A 19,929-nucleotide genomic window follows, 5' to 3' on the forward strand; every position below is an offset into this window, starting at 1 on the left:
TTTGGCAGGCAGATTCTTAACCACTGAGCCACCAGGGAAGTCCCTGGAATTTCTTTTCCACTGGTCTGTATGTCTATCTTTATGCCAGTACCACACTGTTTTGGTTACAGTAGCTTTGAAGTAAGTTTTGAAATAGGGAAGTGTGAATCCTCCAACTTTGTTCTTTTACAAAATGCTTTGGCTATTTGGGGTCCCTTGAGATTCCATATGAGTTTTAGGATTTTTTTTTTTTAATTTCTGCAAAAAAATCATTGGGATTTTGATAGGGATTGCATTGAACCTATAGGATGCTTTGAGTAGCATTGACATCTTAACAATATTGTCTTCCAGTCCATGAACACAGAATGTCTTTCCATATTTATGTCTTCTTTAATTTCTTTTAGAAGTGTTTTGTAATTTTCGGTCTGCAAGTTTTTACCCACTTTGGTTAAGTTAATTTCTAAATATTGTTTTCAGATTGTTCATTGTTAGTGTATGCAACTGATATTTATGTGTTGATTTCGTATCCTATAACTTTTCTGAATTTGCTTATTAGCACTAATAGGTTTGGGGGTTTGTTTATTTGGTGTGGAATCTTTAACATTTTCTATGTATAAGATATGGACAAAGATAATTTTACTTGTTCCTTTCCAATTTGGATGCCTTTTATTTCTTTTTCTTGCCTAATTGCTCTGGCCAGAACTTCCAGTACTATGTTGAAAAGAAGTAGCAAAAGCAGGCATCCTTGTCTTACTCCTGATCTTAGGGGGAAATCTTTAGGTCTTTCATCATTGAGTTTGATGTTCACTGTGGATTTTTTCATATATAGCCTTTATCATGTTGGGGAAGTTCCCTTCTATCCTAGTTTGTTGAGTTTTTTTTTAATCATGAAAGGGTGTTGGACTTTGTCAAAAGCTTTTCTGCATCAATTGAAATGATCATGTGTGTGGTTTTTTTTTCCTGTTCATTCTGTTAATGTGATATATTGGTTGATTTTCATATGTTGAATCATCCTTGCGTTCTGGGAATAAATTCTATTTGGTCATGGTGTAATCCTTTTAATATGCAGCCAAATTTGGTTGGCTAGTATTTCATTGAAGATTTTTGCATCAATATTCATAAGAGCTAAATGGTCTGTAAGGTATTTTTAAAGGTATATTAACTCACCCAGCTCCCCTGGTTAAGATAGTGGGGCTACATGGAACTGAACATGATACAATTTTAAGAGGGGGAAGAAACAGAAGAGAGAGTTCCTGTGCTTGGAACTTTGGAGCTGGGTCTTGCACACTTCCTGCAGAACTGGAAGAGAAGTGGAATCACTGTGGTTTAAATAGTGATGGGAGTATGGGGAATTATTTTTCTTTAAACATTTTTGATAAAGGAATTATCGTTAATTTAAAGTGTGATTATGTAGAAAAATGACTGTTTGGATGTAAATACACCTGCAAGTATGTACAAGTGGAGAACATGATGGTTAGCATATTTTTTCAAATACTCCAGAGAAAAGGGGAGATGAGGATAATGAAATTTCAGAAGTTGTTGATGGTAGTTGAAGCTGGGTGGGTGCTACATTATGCTCTTGACTTTTGGGTCTATTTTGAAATTTTTAAGATAAAAAATTTCAAGTGTTTTAATGTTGTGATGATATTACCTTCATAAAACATGAGAAGACAAAAAAAAAAAAAAGTCATTTACCTGTCTCTGAATAGCTATCATCTGAGTGCCACTTGACTTCTAGCTGGCTGTCCCTGCTAGTGGACATGAATTCTGACCTCCTGCTTCGACCTACTTTTTGTTTTAAGTGGATCCATTGGTTGCTCTCATGTGCCTGCTTTACCTTATTTAATCCTTACAAAAGCCTAATGGCCTAGCTATTATCCCCATTTTTCAGATGAGGAAATTGAGGAACAGAGAATGATATGGCCATGGGTTTGAACCCCTGAGCTCTGGGAGATGGGGAGGGGAATCTACACTCTCACTCATCATCATCACCCTACTGCCACCTAAACTGTTCTTCATGTCTTACTCCACCTCTGGGTCCTCCTGGATCCCCAGCCAACATGGCATTTCCAGATGAATTTCCAAGGCTGTGTTAAACATAGCTCCCCCATGTGGCCTCCCCATCTTTCCAGGCTCTCATCCAACAACCACTGTGAAAAATCTGTGTTATTTCTGGGTCTCTAGGATCAGAACCCTTTCCTGTGTTGGGAGAATTCCCCCACCATGTGAGTTTTGATGGAAGATGGGCCAACCTCCCAGTATTGAAGCTCAAACAAGGGGCCGATCCTCACCTCCCAGGCTCCATGCAGCTGGGATCTGGGCATCTGGGCTGAAATGTTTGAGATTTCACCAACAAACAACACTTCTCACCACCCCTTTCCCATATACACACTTTAAATAATGCCCACACCTACATAAAATACATATCAACCCTGCCCAATGAAGACAATCCAAGTCTCATATGATTGCCACATCCCAGTCCAGGAACTATGGGTGATATGTGATTTTCTCAGTCAGGCCTGGATAATAGCCCCTCAAGGGAGAATAACCATTGCCTAAAAGAAGAGTTTAATCATCCCAAAGTCTCCAAATTATAATTGTATAGATGAAGTTGTAGTTCAGGAGATAGAAATCACTCTAGATGTTTCAAACAGATAGGGATTTAATACAGGGAATTAGTTGTTTGCAAAATCATGGAAAGGACTTTGAGATTTGAAGTCAGTGGGGCTATGACTAGGCCTCAGAGTCCTGCCATAGCAGCTGTAATCCAGAGATCAAGAAGCTGCATGAAACCATTGCCAAGGTCACAGCTGCCACACCCATGAAACTGGGTGAAAGTGAGTGGGACATGGAATTGGGCCATTGCAAAAGTTCACATCTGCCAGAATCTACACATCAGTGCCATCTCTGCCAAGAGAATGGCACCCTCCTCCCTTCTGCCTTCCATATCTCATGCAATCACATCTTATTGGCAGAACCCAAGTCAATCAATCCAGACTCCTAAGGGCAAAAGTCTCTGGGAAATGTAGTTTTTAACCTTCCCACCCTTCACAAGGAGTAGAAGAATAAATGTAGAAATGGATGGTGAGTGAAGATAAACAATGTCTAGCACTGCAAGAGAATTCTTGCAACAAAAATACTCTTTGGATTTTTTTTTCAGGGTATTATGGCAAACAGTGCCATCTAGCATCTTTATTCAAATGACAATCAGCACTTGGACAGAAATCGCAGTTCAACAGCAAAAACTTTCTCTTACAAGTGCTAAGCCACGGCCCCTCCCTACGGCCATCTGCCACAGCAATTATCACCATCTGCTCTCCAGCTTCATGGCCCCTGCCCTGCCTGCCCTGGCTGAGCCAGAACGCCAGACCCATCACAGGAGGGGGCAGGAGGGCCACAGGAGCTCAGCCTTTGCCCACCAAAGGTGGACCACGGCCTCCCAGCTAAGCAGGCACAGCATCCTCCCTAATGCTCTCTGAAGTCTCAGCCTCTGGCAGCATCAGATCTGAGCCAAGCTGAACCTCCTGAGGAGGGTGGGGATGGGGGCATCTGGGGGAGTCAGGGAAGGAGGGCCAGGGCTGGGGGAAGGTGCCTTCTAGCTACTGTCCCCCACCTAGTGCAGAGGCCCAGGGGCCTGACTCTCCTGATCTTGCCCCAGCATCCCCTCCCCAGGGGGTCAGTATATCTTCTGCCGACTGGGTAGAATGGCTTCTTTGATGAAGGAGAAGACAGCCAGGATTCCTAAGCATTTGCCCCACTTGCCTTTGGTGAAGTAATTGGAGACCACATTGTCTCCTGGCTGCATGGTGGAGGGCAGGACGTTCTCCCCAGCCGACAGTGACACAAAGAATGCAAATGGGATTATCCACAGGCAGAAAGTGAAATAAGCCAGGACCTCTGAGAAAAGATAATACTCCTTTGCAAAAAATTGAAACTCTAGGTAATGATTCACCACCACTAACCCATACAACAGGATGAAGTTAAGCGAGGTCAGCATGACTAAGGGGAAGGTCTGGAGGAGACCAAAGTAGACAAGGTTGGTGCAGAGACCCATGCCAATCATGCAAGTGGGGAAGCACTCAAAAATGTAGAGACCAATCGATACAGCTGTGGAGAATCAGGTCATGTGTTTTATGATCCTACTAGTGGCCACTGTGTATTCTTCTATCAATTCTGCCAGGTAAAAGAGTCTGGCTATAATGGTCAGCATGATGAAGGCCACCTGGATGAAGAGCAACAGCCAGCTCAGCAGGTACATGAGCCACATGATGCCCATGCCCTGCCTGCCCCCTGACCGCTGGGATAGGCCTGCACACTTGCTATTTGGATTTTTGACATGGTCCTGTTAGCAAGTCCACACATCCTCTTCCCAAAAATCATTTATCAAAGCTGGAGAAAACTGTCAAACAACTATTTCAGTGCTTGGAAATTCACCAAGTGCACACATCAAACTGAGAAAATTTTATTCATGAAAACTACTGAAATTCAGTTACAAACATCAAGAGCATGTGACGTTCTTTCTTGGGGAAGCTGCTGTCACTTCCCATCATCATAGTTCAATAAATGTGGAGGCAGGGGCTTCTCTGGTGGTGCAGTGGTTAAGAATCTGCCTGCCAGTGCAGGGGACACTGGTTTGAGCCCTGGTCCGGGAAGATCCCACATGCCGCGGAGCAACTAAGCCCATGGGCCACAACTACTGAAGCCCACGCACCTAGAGCCCATGCTCCGCAACAAGAGAAGCCACTGCAATGAGAAGACCGCACACCGCAACAAAGAGTAGCCCCCATTTGCCACAACTAGAGAAAGCCCACGCACAACAACGAAGACCCAATGCAGCCAAAAATAAATAAATTTATTTTTTTAAATGTGGAGGCAGGGCAAGAAAACTATCACCTTTGATTCCACTGCCAAAGAGATCTCACTTGATCTGGAGTTATTTCAGTTAAAGTAGATTTCATTAGCAAGTGATCAGGGAAGACCTGAAGCTCTGCTAACAGTTCAGGACTGTTTTGAGCAAGCAATGGACCAGAAGGAAAGCTGAGAATTTACTAGGGAGCTCCAGGAGGTGAGACAGCAATGGGGACTTGATAACTCAACATATCCCAGAGTGTGTGCACATGTATGAGAAAGACTACAGCAGACTGAAGACATTTGCACATCTCCAGCCATCACAGTATGCCTTTTTATGGAGTGAAGATGCAAGAGATTTCAGTGGAATGTGAAAGCCAAGGTACACTTGAAAGTCACTTGAGCTTAGAAGGTGCTCCTCTGCCCACACACAGACCCATCAGCAGAAGGTGGAAACCGCATTAGCTCTGAGAACAATCTGATTAACCTTTACCTGAATGCTAAGCTATGCAGTCACCAGGACAAAACCTGGGAAAGAGGGCTTAAACACAAAAATAAGAACAAACAACTGAGCAGACACTGTTGGGGAGACAGAGTACACAAACAAAACAACAACAATAATGGATAAATCCAGATTTATAGTATATATAAATGCAATAGATGTCACAATAATAGTGTAAAGGCCAGGGAAAGAAATGATAAATTTGAGCAGATATTCTCTATTTGGCCAAATTTCAGTTAGTATTATTCTAAAGTAAACTGTGATAAGGTAAGATGCATATTGTAATCCCTAGAGCAATCATTAATAAAATAACTAAAAAAATAGTTAAAATGTCAATAGAGGAATAAATAGTGCTCTCTAAAGTTTCATTTAGAACAAAAGAAGATAGTAAAGGAGGAATGGAAGAAGAAAAGAGATATGAGACATATAGAAAAAAGGTAGCAAATTGGTAGATTAAGTCCAAGCATATCAATAATTACATTAAATATGAGTGTGTTAAACATCCAACTTAAAAGGCACAGATAGTGAGACTGGATGAAGAATCAAGATATAACTTTGTTTTCTACAATAGACACATCTTAGATTCAAACAAATTTGTGTGGAAAACATATAGTAGGCATATAATAACCACAAGCGAACCGGAAGGGCTATATTCTAGTTTGTCTTGAAATCAGACAAAGTAAACTTTGAGGAAACAAATAATACTAGAGACAAAGAGAGGCAATTCATTATCAATACACAAGGAACATATAAAAATTTAAAAATACACACACCTAATGACAGAGTCTCCATTTACATGAATCAAATCTTGACAGAACTGAAAGGAGAAATACACAATTCAAAAATAATAGTTGGAAATTTCAGTACTCTACTCTCAGCAATTGAAAGAACAACCAGGCAGCAAATCAGAAAGGATGAAGAAGACTTTAACAACACTATCAACCAACTTGACTTAAGTAGCATTTACAGAACATACACCAATGACTGCTGAATACATATTCTTTTCAAGAATTCATGGAACATTCTCCAGCATAGGTCATATGTTGAGACACAAAACAAGCCTCACTAAGTTGAAAAAGATAAAGATTATGCAAAGTATGTTCTCTGAACACAATGGAATTAAAATGGAGATCAATAACTGAAAGAATCTGGGAAAACTTCAAGTATTTGTAAATTAAACTTCTAAATAATCCATGGCCCCCAAAAAGATAGCAGAAGATTAAAATTTAAAGATTTAACTCAATTAAAACAGAAACACAACAAATCAAAATATAGGAGATTCAGTGAAAGCAGTGCTTAGAGGAGAATTTACTGCCTTAAGTCAAAAAAGAAAAAAGGTATCTCAACCCAACAACTCAAGCATTCACCATAGGAAATTAGAAAAAATGAGCAAACAATTATAAAGCAAATAGAAGGAAAGAAATGATAAATATTAAAAGCAGAAATCAATGACACAGAAAAAAATTAATAGAGATAATCAACAAAACCAAATTTGATGCTAGGAAAAGGCCAACAAAATTGACAAAACTTAGCTATATTAACCAAAAAAATAAGAGACAAGACACAAATTACCAAAACCAGAAATGAAAGAGTGGACTTCACAACTGACCTTACAGAAATCAAAACAATTATGAGAGAATATTCTGAACTAATTATAGCAACAAATAGACAACTTTGTTAAAATAGACAAGTTCCTAGAAAGATGCAAATAACCAAAATTGAGTCAAGAAGAAACAGAATATCTGAAAAACCTAAATGTCCATTGACAGAAGAATGGATAAAGAAAATGTGGTACATATATACAATGCAATACTACTCAGCTATTAAAAAAAATGAAATAATGCCATTTGCAGCAACATGGATGGAACTAAAGATTATCATACTAAGTGAAGTAAGTCACAAAGAGAGAGATAAATACCATATGATATCACTTATATGTGGAATCTAAAATATGACACAAATGAACCTACCTACGAAACAGAAACAGACTCACAGACATAGAGGACAGACCTGTGGTTGCCAACGGCAGTGGGGAGGGATGGAGTGGGAGGTTGGGTTTAGTAGATGCAAACCGTTATATATAGGATGGACAAACAACAAGGTCCTACTGTATAGCACAGGGAACTATATTCAATATCCTGTGATAAACCATAATGGAAAAGAATATGGAAAAGAATATATATATATATATGACTGAATCACTTTGCTGTACAGCAGAAATTAACACAACATTGTAATTCAACTGTACTTCAATTATTTATTTATTTGGCTGCATTGGGTCTTAGTTGTGGTGTGCGGGATCTTCCTTGCAGCATGCGGGACCTTTCATTGTGGCACACAGACCACTCTCTGTGGCGAGTGGGCTCTTTATTGTGGCTTGTGGGCTTCTCTCTAGTTGTGGCTCACGGGCTCCAGAGTGCATGGGCTCAGTAGTTGCAGCATGCAGCCTCTCTAGTTGTGGTGCATGGGCTTAGTTGCCCCATGGCATGTAGAATCTTAGTTCCTCGACCAGGTATTGAACCCACATCCCCTGCATTGGAAGGCAGATTTTTAACCGTTGGACCACCAGGGAAGTCCCCAATTCTTAAAAAAAGAAAAAAAACCTATAGTCAAAACACCAATGCTAAAATAAAGGAAGTGAAAAATATTTTTAAAAAAAGAACAAATAGAATATCTGAATAGACCTATAACAAGGAAAGTAGGAATTATTTAATAAGGAATAAAAAAATTCCACAAAGAAAAGCATGGCCCAGATGGCATCACTGATGAATTTTATCAAATATTTAAAGAAGAAATAATAATAGTATATCACAAATTCTTCAGAGAGTTGAGGAGGTGGGAGACTCCCTACTTCTTCAATGAGGGCATTATTACCCTGATACCAAAGCCAGACAAAGAAAAAGAAAAAATTTTTTCACAAGAAAAATATTTAGTACAATATCCAGTCTTATCACAGCCAGAAGATTCCTTTACAAAATATTCCCAAGTCATATTCAGCAATACATAAAAAGGGTTATACACCAGGACCAAGTGAGATTTATTCTAAAGTGATTTTAATATCTAAAAATCAATTCATGTAATACATAGTAATAGAATAATATATAATCATAAGTTCATCTCAATTCATGCAAAAAATAAAGCATTTGAGAAAACCCAATACAGATTCATGATAAAAACTTTCAGCAATGTAGGAGTAAAAGGAACTTCTTCAACCTCATAAAAGTTATCTACAAAACCTACAGACAGGATCATACTTAAGGATGCATTTACAATAGCTCAAGATGAGGTGAAATATTTAGGTGTAAATATAAGAAAACATGCACAGAACTTCAATGCTCAAAACTACAAAATTCTGAAGAAAGAAATCAAACAACATCTAAATAAATGGAGATATAATATGTTCATGTTTGGAAGACTCAACATAGTAAAGATGTCAATTGCCTCTAAAGTGATATACAGATTTATGGCAATTTCTATCAAAATCCCAGCAAGATTTTGTCAATATAGATGATATTATTCTAAATGTATTTGGAAAGTCAAAGGAACTAGAATATCTAATAAAAGTTTGAAAAAGGAGAATAAATTGGGAAGCAATCTTAAGATTTTTACATAGCTATGGTAAACAAGACTGTGTGGTACTGGTGCAAGAATAAACACATAGGTCAATGGAACAGAAGAGATTCTCCAGAAATAACCCCACAAGTATGGGTAGCTGATTCTTAATGTAGATTCAAAGGCAATTCAATGAAGGAAAAATAGTCTTTCCAACAAATGGTGTTAGAGCAATCAGATATCCATAGGAAAAAAGTGAACCTTGACTTAAAACTGCTGCTGAAAACTCGGCATCTGTGCACCAGTGCCGAATCAAATCTCAGAGACAGAGTTTTGGGTGAAGTAGAAAAGAATGGCTTTATTGCTTTGCCAGGAAAAGGGGGACACAGTGGGTTCATGCCTCTCAAAACTGTGTGTCCCAACCCAGGAGGATTTGGTGAGGAGTTTTATAGTAACGGTTCAAGGGCAGGGTTGCTGATAAGGATTAGGGTGTGTGCAGGGCCTGCACTCTAATCTGGTCTCAGGTAGTCTCCTGATGAACTTCTCTGGTTCCTTTAATCTGGCCTCAGGTGGTCTTCTCTGGAATGAAGAATGCTAACATCTTTTACCTGTTGGGGGTTTTAGCTCTGTAAAGAGCTCAAAGGTGTTGTTATGTGTGTCCCTTGAGGCAGAACCAGGACCCTGCCCCAAGGCTGCACTATTGTTTCTTGGCTGCTCCTCCCTTGCCTCTGCATCCCCTCCCTTCCCAGATTAGCAACTGTTCGAATCTGCCCTTTGGAACTCAGGTAAGGTCATGGAGGCTGGAGTCTATTCCCTACAAGAAACGGGGGACACAGAAAGTCTTTTGTGCCCAGAAGTCCCACAGGGTCCTGCTTGGTTTCATAAGTATTTGGTGATTTTCTAGATATCTTTCTAATATTTATTTCTAAGATAATTCTATTGTGATCAGAGAACATACTTTGTATGCTTTAAATTATTTTAAATTTATCAAGACTTGTTTTATAGCCCAGATGTAGCCTGTCTCAGTAAACATCCCATGTGCACTTGGAAAAATACGTATTCTGCTGTTGTTGGGTGGAGTATTTTATAAATGTCAATTAGGTCAAGCTGATTGATAATATTGTTCAAGTCTTGTTTAAGTCTTCTATGCCTTTCCTGATTTTCTGCCTACTCATTCTTTCAGTTGTTCAGAGAGGGGTGTTGGAATCTCTTGTTACAATTGTGATTTGTCTATTTCTCCTCACAGATTTCAACCTGGTATGATTTTCTTCTTCCTGAAGAACATTAAAAATTATGTCCTATACTACAAATCTGCTGGAGATGAATCCTTTCAGTTTCACTATATTCTAAATATTTTTGCTGATTATAGAAATGTAGGTTTACAGCCCCACATTTAGACCCCAGTCCTTTAAAGATGTTGCTGCAGTATCTTCTGGCTTTCATTGCTTCTGAAGAGAAGTTCATTATCATTCTTACCTTTGATTTTGTGACATAATATGTCTTTTTGTTCTGGCTACATTTAAGATTTCTCTTTATCACAGATTAAGGCAATCCAATTATGACATGCCTTCATGTTGTTCTCCTCTCTCTCTCCCCCACTCTCTCTCTGTGCTTGGGGCTGATTGGGCTTCTTGGACCTGCGGATTTAGAGCTGAGTTTCTCAGTCTCAGCACTATGGGGCCTGGTGGAGGCTGTCTATGCATTATAGGATGTTTAGCATTCCTGGCTTCTACCCACTAGATTCCAGTATTATTCTCCTCTGTGACAACCAAAAATGACTCCAGACGTTGCCAATGTCCTCAAGGGCAAAGTCACCCCCAGTTGAGCACCACTGGTTTAGAGTTTTTATCAGATTTGGAAATTTGGGGGATGTTATTTTTTTCAATAATGTTCCCCTTACCTCTTTTTTCCTACAGGAACTCCTGAAACCGTGCACCTCAGATTGGGACTTGAACCCACGAGGCCAGGACTCTAACCCTGCCAGAGCCCTGATTGGGACTCAAACCCATGTGGCCAGGACTCGAACCTGGCCAAAACCCTGACTGGGGCTCGAACCAGGCCAAAACCCACAGTCTTCCAACCGAAATCACACACCTGGTTTCAGGAGTTAATGAAGCTCAGGTTCTTGATGTCTCATCTCAGAAAGTATTCAGTGAGAGACAAAGTGATAGGTAAGAAGTGGATTTATTTAGAGAGAAACACACTTCACAGACAGAATGTGGGCCATCTCAGAAGGCGAGAAAGGCACTAGGGTATGGGGTTTTCAGTTTTTATAGGGGTGGGTAATTTCATAGGCTAATAAATGGGAGGAGTATTCCAGCCATTTTGGGAAGGGGTGGGGATTTCCAGCAAATGGGGCACTGCCCACTTTTTTATCCTTATGGTCGGCCTTGGAACTGTCATGGTGCCTGTGGGTGTGTCATTTAGCTTGCGGATGTGTTACAGTGAGCATATACTGAGGCTCAAGGTCTAATGGAAGTCAACTTGTCGGCCATCTTGGACCCATTTTGTTCTAATTAGTTTATGTCATGTCCTTGGGCTATGTCATTCCTTTAACGTTTGTGCCCTGCCCCCTTCCCTCCTGTTTCATTCCGATTATATGTGTATTAATCTGACTGAATGTGCCCCACAGCTCACTGATGCTCCATTAATTTTTTTCAATCTTTTTTCTTTGTGTTTCACTTTGGATAGTTTCTGCTCCTATTTCTTCAAGTTCACCCATTTTTTCTTCTTTATTGTCTAATCTGCTGTTAGTCCCATCCAGTATTTTTCATCTCAGAGATTGTATTTTCATTTTAGGTAGCTTGATTTTGGTATTTTTCATATTTTTCCTATCCCTAATAACCTGTGCAATCTTTCTTGAACATTGAACATGGAATACAGCTATGATAATTATTTCAATGTCCTTATCTGCTAATCCTAATAACTGTATCATCTCTGGGCTTATTCTTATTAATTGGTTTTTTTCTTCTCATTATGGGTCATATTTTCCTAACTCTTTGCATGCCAGACCCTGTGAGTTTTACCTTGCTGAATGCTGGCTAATTTTGGGTTCCTGTGAACATTGTTTAGAGATGCAGCTAAGTCACTTGGTAACAGTTTGATCTTTCAAGGTTTGCTCTTGAGAGATGTTATGTAAGACCATGAAATGGAGCAAGACCCTGTGGGACCTTCCCTGGTACACATCCCTTCTGTGTCCCCCGTTTCTTATTTGCAGGCAAAAGGCTTCAGCCTCCTTGACCTTCCCTGAGTTCCAAAGGGAAGATTCAAATTGTTGCTAATTAGGGAAGGGAGGGAATGCAGAAAGAAAGGAGGAGCAGTCAAGAAACAATAGTGTAACCTTGGGGAAGTGTCTTGGTTCCTCCTCAAGGAATATACATAACAATATCTTTGAGTTCTTCTGTAGGAACTAAGGCCCTCACCCAGGTAGAGGATGGTAACTACAGGCTAAACATAAGATTCCTGGAACACTGCCCTGTTACCTCACCACCAGCCAGTCCGAAGAAAGTCACACACCCTGCAGCCCTCACTCCAAATTTTGCCTATAAAAACTTCTCCCTAAAAACCATCAGAGAGTTCAGGGATTTTGAGCATGAGCCACACATTCTTCTTGCTTGGCCTTGCAATAAACTTTTCTCTGCTCTAAATGCTGATGTTTTGGTATATTTGGCCTCACTGTGAGTCAGGCACATGAATTGCATTCGGTAACAACCAGAGCAACCTTTGTTCTAGGGCTGATTCCACTATACCACCAAGGAAGTACCCTCCTGTGTACCCTATCTAATAGCCTGAGAATTGCAATGTTTTCTCTTCTGACTGGTGGAGCAGGAACTATTCCCAGCCTTGCAAATCTCTGGTGATTGTTCTCTCACTCCTCACTTGTGCTTCTTTCCCTAGCCTTGGCTGACATCCCCACACTCACACACTGCTCAGTTCTCAGTATTCTAAGGGAACCTTCTGGAATTCTTCAGAGCTCTTTCTCCATGTAGTTCTCTCCTCTTGTGCACTGTGCTCTGTAAACTCTAGTGGCTTTGTTCTCCCCAGACTCTCAGTTCCTTCTCCTCAACTCAGGTGGACCACCTGTGCCCCCTGGAGTCACCTCCTCCTGCTGCATCCTGGATGCTCTCTCCAGGCAGTGAACTGTGGGCAGTCATAAGTCTCTCCTTATTTGCTTCCCCTCTCAGGGTCATTTTCCTTCACCTTTGAGAGCCAATGTCAGAAAAATAATTGTTTCATATACTTCATCTGTTTTTGTGTTACTCCATCTTAGAAGCAGAAATAATTCATTAAACACCTAATTTTAATTTCTATATCACTTTTCAAAAATGTCCTATTTCTATTTTGAAAGGTGTTTTCAGAGATCTAGCTGCTAAGCACAGTTTAAAAATTATGTTCCATTTTTAAAAATCTGACAGTTTTAGTATTTTTGTATAAATGCCTAAAAACAGCAAGAGGGGAGCATCTAATTAGGATTTGGCATTCCTTAGTATAGGAAATAAATTGTGACTATTCATAGATTGGACAATTATCTTTCTACAGATTAATATATCCCATTTTCAATGTCTAACTGTAACAGAGATGAGCCAATTTCGACCCCATGTTGGATCTGTTTCTTTGACTTTAACCTTTGCTTTTCATTGCTTTTGTTATTATAATCATACATAATGGTCTGCCTCAGGGAACCCTGCCCCTCTGCCTGAATAAGAAACTAAAGTGCCTTTGTTCAGCTCACAGGGAGACAATCTGACTCTGCCCACCTGTGAATGGCTGCGGAAAGGAAGAAATTAACACATCCCCTCCCCAAGGCTGGCCATTCCAGGAGATGTTTTGCAAGACTGATGGCCCTTTTTACTTTACTTCTTCACCGCCTCTCTCTCTCTGATTCTATAAAAGAAACTGGCATCCAGACCCCGTAAGATTTTTGGGAGGGGACCCTAGTCTGCCATCTTCTGGGTCTGCTGGCTTTCCGAATAAAGTCATATTCCTTGCCTCAACACCTCATCTCCCGATTTATCGGCCTGTCATGCAGCATGCAGAGCGAGCTTGGACTCAGTGACATAACTTCCATAAAAGAATCATAAATGAATTCTGTGGGAATGTGCACCTTCTTTCTGAGATGCACAGTTTTAATTTACTTATATTTCTCTAACATTCCCATAATTAAACTTGTGTCATATGATGTGCAAATGGCTGACCTCACACCAGAGCTGACACATCATAAATAGCTTTGAAGTGGATCTTGAAGGGAGAAAGTATGACTTGGTTCTATATTACTTTAAAACTCCAAATCACATGTCTACTTTCAAGCTGAGATAAAATGTAGTGTTTTTGTGGGGGTTTTAATATGTGCAGCTGAATTATGACTCATTTTTGAAGACCACAGAAATGGTAAGGAAACAAAAATAAATCTAAGGAAAAGTCCTTGTCAGATCATTTTAGGGTGTTAGGTAGTGTTCTCTCTTCTTTTCTCCTTCTCTTCCTCCTCCCCCTTCTTTCCCTTTTCCCTTCCTCTCTCTCTCTCTTCCAATTACTTAGTTTTTACATTTTACAAGTTATCTTTTCTGCCTGTATTTGAGAAGTAGAGAGAAGAGCAAAGCTTCTAATTGGGAAGGAGTTCTCAAGATGTTCCTCTTGCTGAATATGGATAACATCAGGGCTTCTGTCTTCCACAATTCAGATGTAAGAACTTTAGGAGTTTAGGCTTTTCCTGGCACAAAATGAAGATTTTTCTTCATACACGGCTGAGAGTTAAAATCATTATGGAATTTACGTTTTAGACTGTGCTTTTTTTACCCCCTTAGTTCCAACGAGTAGATTTGCTATTATGGAGTCAGCAAAAACCTAGGTTGAATGATTATAAAGTAAATCAGGTTACTAGAGTTCTTTCTCAGATTCACTAAGAAAATAGGTTCTGTTTTATAAATACAGCATTTTAGACAGTAAATCTATTGAAGGAAGAGCAATATCTCATTTACTTTGTACATTGTGTGTAGTTCACATTCAGTGAATGTGTGTTGAGAGCAAGTAAGCATTATGCAAATACTCTGCTTTCCATGTGAATGATCCCTCTCCATCTGTCTATGTGATATCAGTGTTCTCTCTTTGTCTTTGACCTCTGTCCTATCCCTTATCACTTGTTAATTTATTTTCCAGCTTTTAAACCTAAATTCTTTAGTTTAATGTGGGATATAACTTAAGACTACCCTGTTCAATTTGAAAACTTAAGGGAAAAAAGTAATAAACCTGGTATATGTTTTATTTATTCATCTCAGGTCCAGTAAAATTGGATTCTTAATTATGTAATGTTCAATTCAACCTTCATCTCTGTCAGTTATTTTCTTATGGAAGTCTAAAATTTGTTATAGTGTGACTTTAATCTTTTTCTTAGTAACAAAAAACAAAAACTCTAATCTCTGTTTTGCTTTTCTCCTCTACTGTGAGATATTAGACTACAATTTTAACTTTTCACTTAGTAATTTAACTTTAATATTCTTTTCACACACATGCATTCGTGTTGGTGATTTCCCCCTTATTCTCCTCCATGTGACATCATTGGTCACGACTATCTACCTCCATATTGTCTGCTCCACCTTCCTTCTCACACTTAACTGCAAGGTGTTGACAGGAAGTCTTCCTTGCAGGATGCCTTCTGGCCCCTACAGTGGTGGCCCTTTCTTGAGGGTCTTTTCCCTCTGCCTCTGTGCTGTGATAATATCCAGATTCTCTGGTCTCTGCTTCTTCTCTTTCCTCCTATGGATTTCCCCTCTAACCTCCTAATAGAAACCAGGGCTTATTCTGTGGCTTTCCTTGCTTCAAGTTCTTGCCCTGGAGACTGCATTTGTTTCTGAATTGATGGCTGCCTAGAATTTTATCTAGACTCTTTGTCCTGACTTCTAGTTCATGTCTGCTTAAAGGATATTTTTAATTGTCTCGCTGTTACCTCACCTCCATTGTATCTAAACCAGTTTTATTTCTTCTCTCTGTGGCGAATCCTTTTTCCCCAGTTCAAACTTGGCTAGAAACTGGAGTCAATTTTGACTCAATTCTTTCTCTTTCCCTTTAAGCAGTCAGTTACCAATTCTTTTTTTTTTTAACCTTTTGAAAATTTTTTTCCACAACTCATACGCACACACTGTATTTTATTTTTACAAGAGATAAATAAACTGACACCAAACATTGTAAATGTTTGTAAATGGATGACCACAACAAAAGCAACAATGATTGCAATTACCAAACACGAAACACACTCATACTATGGCATAATATTGACATTCAGTCCAGTAACCCTCCACTGTAGCAGCTCCTTTACTTTGCAGTGAAAACTGATTTGTATATTTCTTGCCTCTGAGTCCTTGTGGGATTTTTTTTTATTCAAACAGAAAGTCACAAAAATTATAATCATCCTCATCAGTTCATTCAGTCCCATGTAATTAATTTTTTTTCATCTTTTATGAGTTCATCAGTTTTCCATTAGAGTTCTGAAAATGCTTCTTCATTCAGTTCAGCAGTATAGTCAGTTACCAGAAACCTGTACTTGTCAGAGTCTTTTCCATGAATTCCTTGAAGATGAACCAATTCTTATTGCTTCCACTTTTGGATACATCTTTCATCTGCCCCTTTAGGATCTCACATCTTGCTGGAATGACATAGTGGCCTCCTGAGACCTTCTGTGGCTTGGCTTCCACATTAAGCCCATGGTTCAGATTGCAAATGGTACCACAACAACACCTTCTTCTGCCCCTTCCTGACAAGACATGGCCCACTCACCCCATCTACTCTCATTCCCTCCTCCACAAGGCCTATCTTCCTTTCTTTCTTTCTTTTTTGCCATGCCCTGTGGCATGTGGGATCTTAGTTCTCTGACCAGGGATTGAACCTGTGCCCCCTGCATTGGAAGCATGGAGTCTTAACCACTGGACTGCCAGGGAAGTCCCCACAGGGTCTTTCTTACAGAGTGGGCTCTTGGTGTGTGTGGATGCTGACCTCATTCCTATCTCCATGCCTTAGTGCATGCTGTCCTCTGCACCACTGTGTTCTTTCCTTATGTTCATCTCTGGTCTTTACTAAGTGAGAAGGAAAGATTTGCCTTCTCCCAGGGCTTTAGAGCGGCATTGACAAACTTTCTGTAAAGAGCCAGGGAGTAAATATTTAGGCCTTGTGGACCACAAACTACTCAACTTGTCCTTTTAGCACGAAGCAGCATAGGCAGTACGTCCATGAATGGGTGTGACTGTGTTCCAATAAAACTGTTTAAAGGCACTGAACTTTAAATTTCATATAATTCCCACCTCATGAAATATTCTTCTTTTAATTTTTTCCAACAATTTTAAAATGTAAAAATCATTTTATATCACAGGTAGAACCAAAACAGGTGGCAGGCTGGCTCTGGCCCTGGGCTGTGCTTTGTCAACCCCTATTTTGGAGGAAGAAGCATCTGAGGGAGGACTGAAGACAGGAGTATATAACTACCTGCCCAACTTAGAAAGTCTACCCAGAGAGAAGTACTTGACAGCTCTGACCTTACTGCAAGGCACTCAGAGTATTTGTGGTGCGCACAGTGTGCTGACTGCAGGATTCCTTCCCCTTCTCTAATCTCCACTGCCACCTCCTCAGCCAGCTCACCATCAAGATCTCCTGAGCTGACTCTCCATGCTTTCCCCACCAGGAGTTACCGTGATCCACAAAAAATAAGGCAGGTGGAAGGCCTGAAGCTTACATCCCTCAGTGCCCTCACTGCTCTGAGAAGGAGCTCGAGGGTCCCATCCTTATTCAGAGGTCCTGCCTGGCCTGGATGGACCCCTCTCCTCCTGCATGCTCCACTTCACCAGCTGCCACTCACTTAGGGATATGGGTGCTGTGTTCCTCCAGCAGGATGCTCATCTCAACCTTTCTGATGGCTCCTCCTCTCTGCCTTCCTGTCCCAGCTTCATGGGACCTCTTGCTGCTGCCTTGTCCTCCCCTCACCCTGCATGGTTTGGGAAGCAGTGGTACTGCACTTACCATGCTTTTTTGTTTATCTATTTTCTCTCTCTTCTTTCCATCGACCTCCACCTTGTCCCTATAGAACACAAGTCCCATGACAGTAGGGCCTTGGTCATGCTGCTGACAGCTGCATGCCCATACCTAGCACAGTACCTGGCACATGAAGGGAAGGACAGGGCCAGGCCCTCAGAGAAGCCCAGTGAGAGACGCATCTCTTGCCCAACAGAACAAGTCTGGTGTAGTCGTGCATGGAGAGGGCTTGGGTGTACAGCCAAAGGAGCCAAGTGGAGAAGTATGAGGTAAGCTTGTGATGGCTACAGCTGGGTGAACTGGGCTTTGCGGGGACTGCCTGAGAGCCACTTCAAGCAGAACTTGCTTTAAATACAGAACTTGCTTCAAACACAGAAGGAAGACAGTGGCTTCAAGGAAACATCAATGACCTATCATTATTCTTTCTTATCTGTGTTTCTTCCCCCACGTTGGCCAACCACTTGGCTGAAAATGACATGGAAGGAAAGGGGAAGACAGGGCTGCTCACAGATGCTTTTCTTTTAGTTTTCCCTCACTCACTAGAAAGATGAAAGAGTTGGCAGAATGTGAGTGTATCAAGAAGTGAAATAGAAACAGTTGACCTAAGTTTGTGCAGCATTTCCTCTGCCCAGGTAAGAACGGAATCTGTACGCACGTATGAGCAATGGATTGTGTAATTTCAGTGATTCTACATATGAGCTGAATGTTCTTATATTTGCATTTAAAACTGGCATCACATAATATAAAGACAAATGGTAAAATTCATACTATAATTTTAAAATTTATTTTTTCTTTACTTAGAATGACATTAGGTAGCAAATAAAAACAAGCGAGAGAAAGCAGAAGAAAGAAAAGCACTTTCTGTATTGGTACCTTTCACAGCACTTTTTTGCTGCTTGCTGAATACGAGGTCATGAATTTTCATTTGTACTGGGCCACAGTTATGTTGCAGGTCCTGTATGTGCAGGAGGAAAAATAAAGTCAGGAAAGCTACATCATGGAGGTAACATTTGACCTGGGTCTTGAAAATAAGTCGGGACCTCTAGGCAGAAATAAACAGGAGGAACAGCAAACACTCCTTCTGGGGGATATAAACATGTTTCTTGGTCAGCTTCAGCTGTGCAATATTGTGATTTATAAGAAAAACCCAATGGCCGACAATTTAATCAATCATGCCTGTATAATGAAGGCTCCATATAAACCCAAAAAGAGGGGCCTTGGAGAACTGGGCTGGAGAACCAGAATGGTTCCACATGCCACCATGCTGGATCCCAAACTCCCCGGGGACAGAAGCTTCCTTGTTCAGGACCTCACATTATGTATCTCTTCATTTGGCTGTTGATTTATATCCTTTGTAATAGACTGGTAATCCAGTGAATAAGCAGGTTTTTGGAGCTCTGTGAGCCACTCTAGCAAGTTAATCAAATCTTAGGAGGGAGTCATGGGAACCTCCATTCTGTAGCCAGATGGTTAGAAGTGCAGGTGACAACACGGGCTTGCAATTGACAGCTGGACTAGAGGGCGGTCATGTGGGACTGAGCTCTTACCCTGTGGAATCTGATGCTATCTCCAAGTAAATAGTGTCAGAATTGGGTTAAACTGTAGGACTTTCAGCTGGTGTCCAGGATTTGCTTGTTGGTGGTGAAACCGCTCTTCTCCCTACACACACACACATTGGAATTGGTAGAAAATTGTTAGGCTATCATAAAAAATACCATAGGCTAGGTGAGTTAAACAGCAGAAATTTATTTCTTCACAGTTCTGAAGGCTAGAAGCCCAAGGTCAAAGTATTAGCATGGTTACTCTCTGGTGAAGCCTTTGTTCCTGCCTTACAGATGGCTGTCTTTTCACTGTGTCCTCACATGGAAGAGAGAGAGAGAATGCTCTGGTGTCTCTTCTTGTAAAAGCACTAATCCCATTGTGAGGGTCACACTTATGACCTCATCTAAATTTAATTATCTCCCAAAGGCCCCATCTCCAAAACCATCACTTTGGAGGTTAGGGTTTCAATATATGAATATGGGAGAGGGCACAAT

General features: G+C 40.5%; 1 pseudogene; it reads right to left on the bottom strand.

Annotated features, from left to right (window-relative positions):
- Positions 1-3,505: 3,505 nt before the first annotated feature.
- LOC111169913 (protein TEX261 pseudogene) lies at positions 3,506-4,330 on the bottom strand (annotated as a pseudogene).
- Positions 4,331-19,929: the final 15,599 nt, after the last annotated feature.

This window comes from Delphinapterus leucas, chromosome 6 (assembly GCF_059928025.1).
Source record: "Delphinapterus leucas isolate spDelLeu-1000000601 "Yukka" chromosome 6, BTC_Dleu_Yukka2, whole genome shotgun sequence".
NCBI classification, from domain to species: domain Eukaryota; kingdom Metazoa; phylum Chordata; class Mammalia; order Artiodactyla; family Monodontidae; genus Delphinapterus; species Delphinapterus leucas.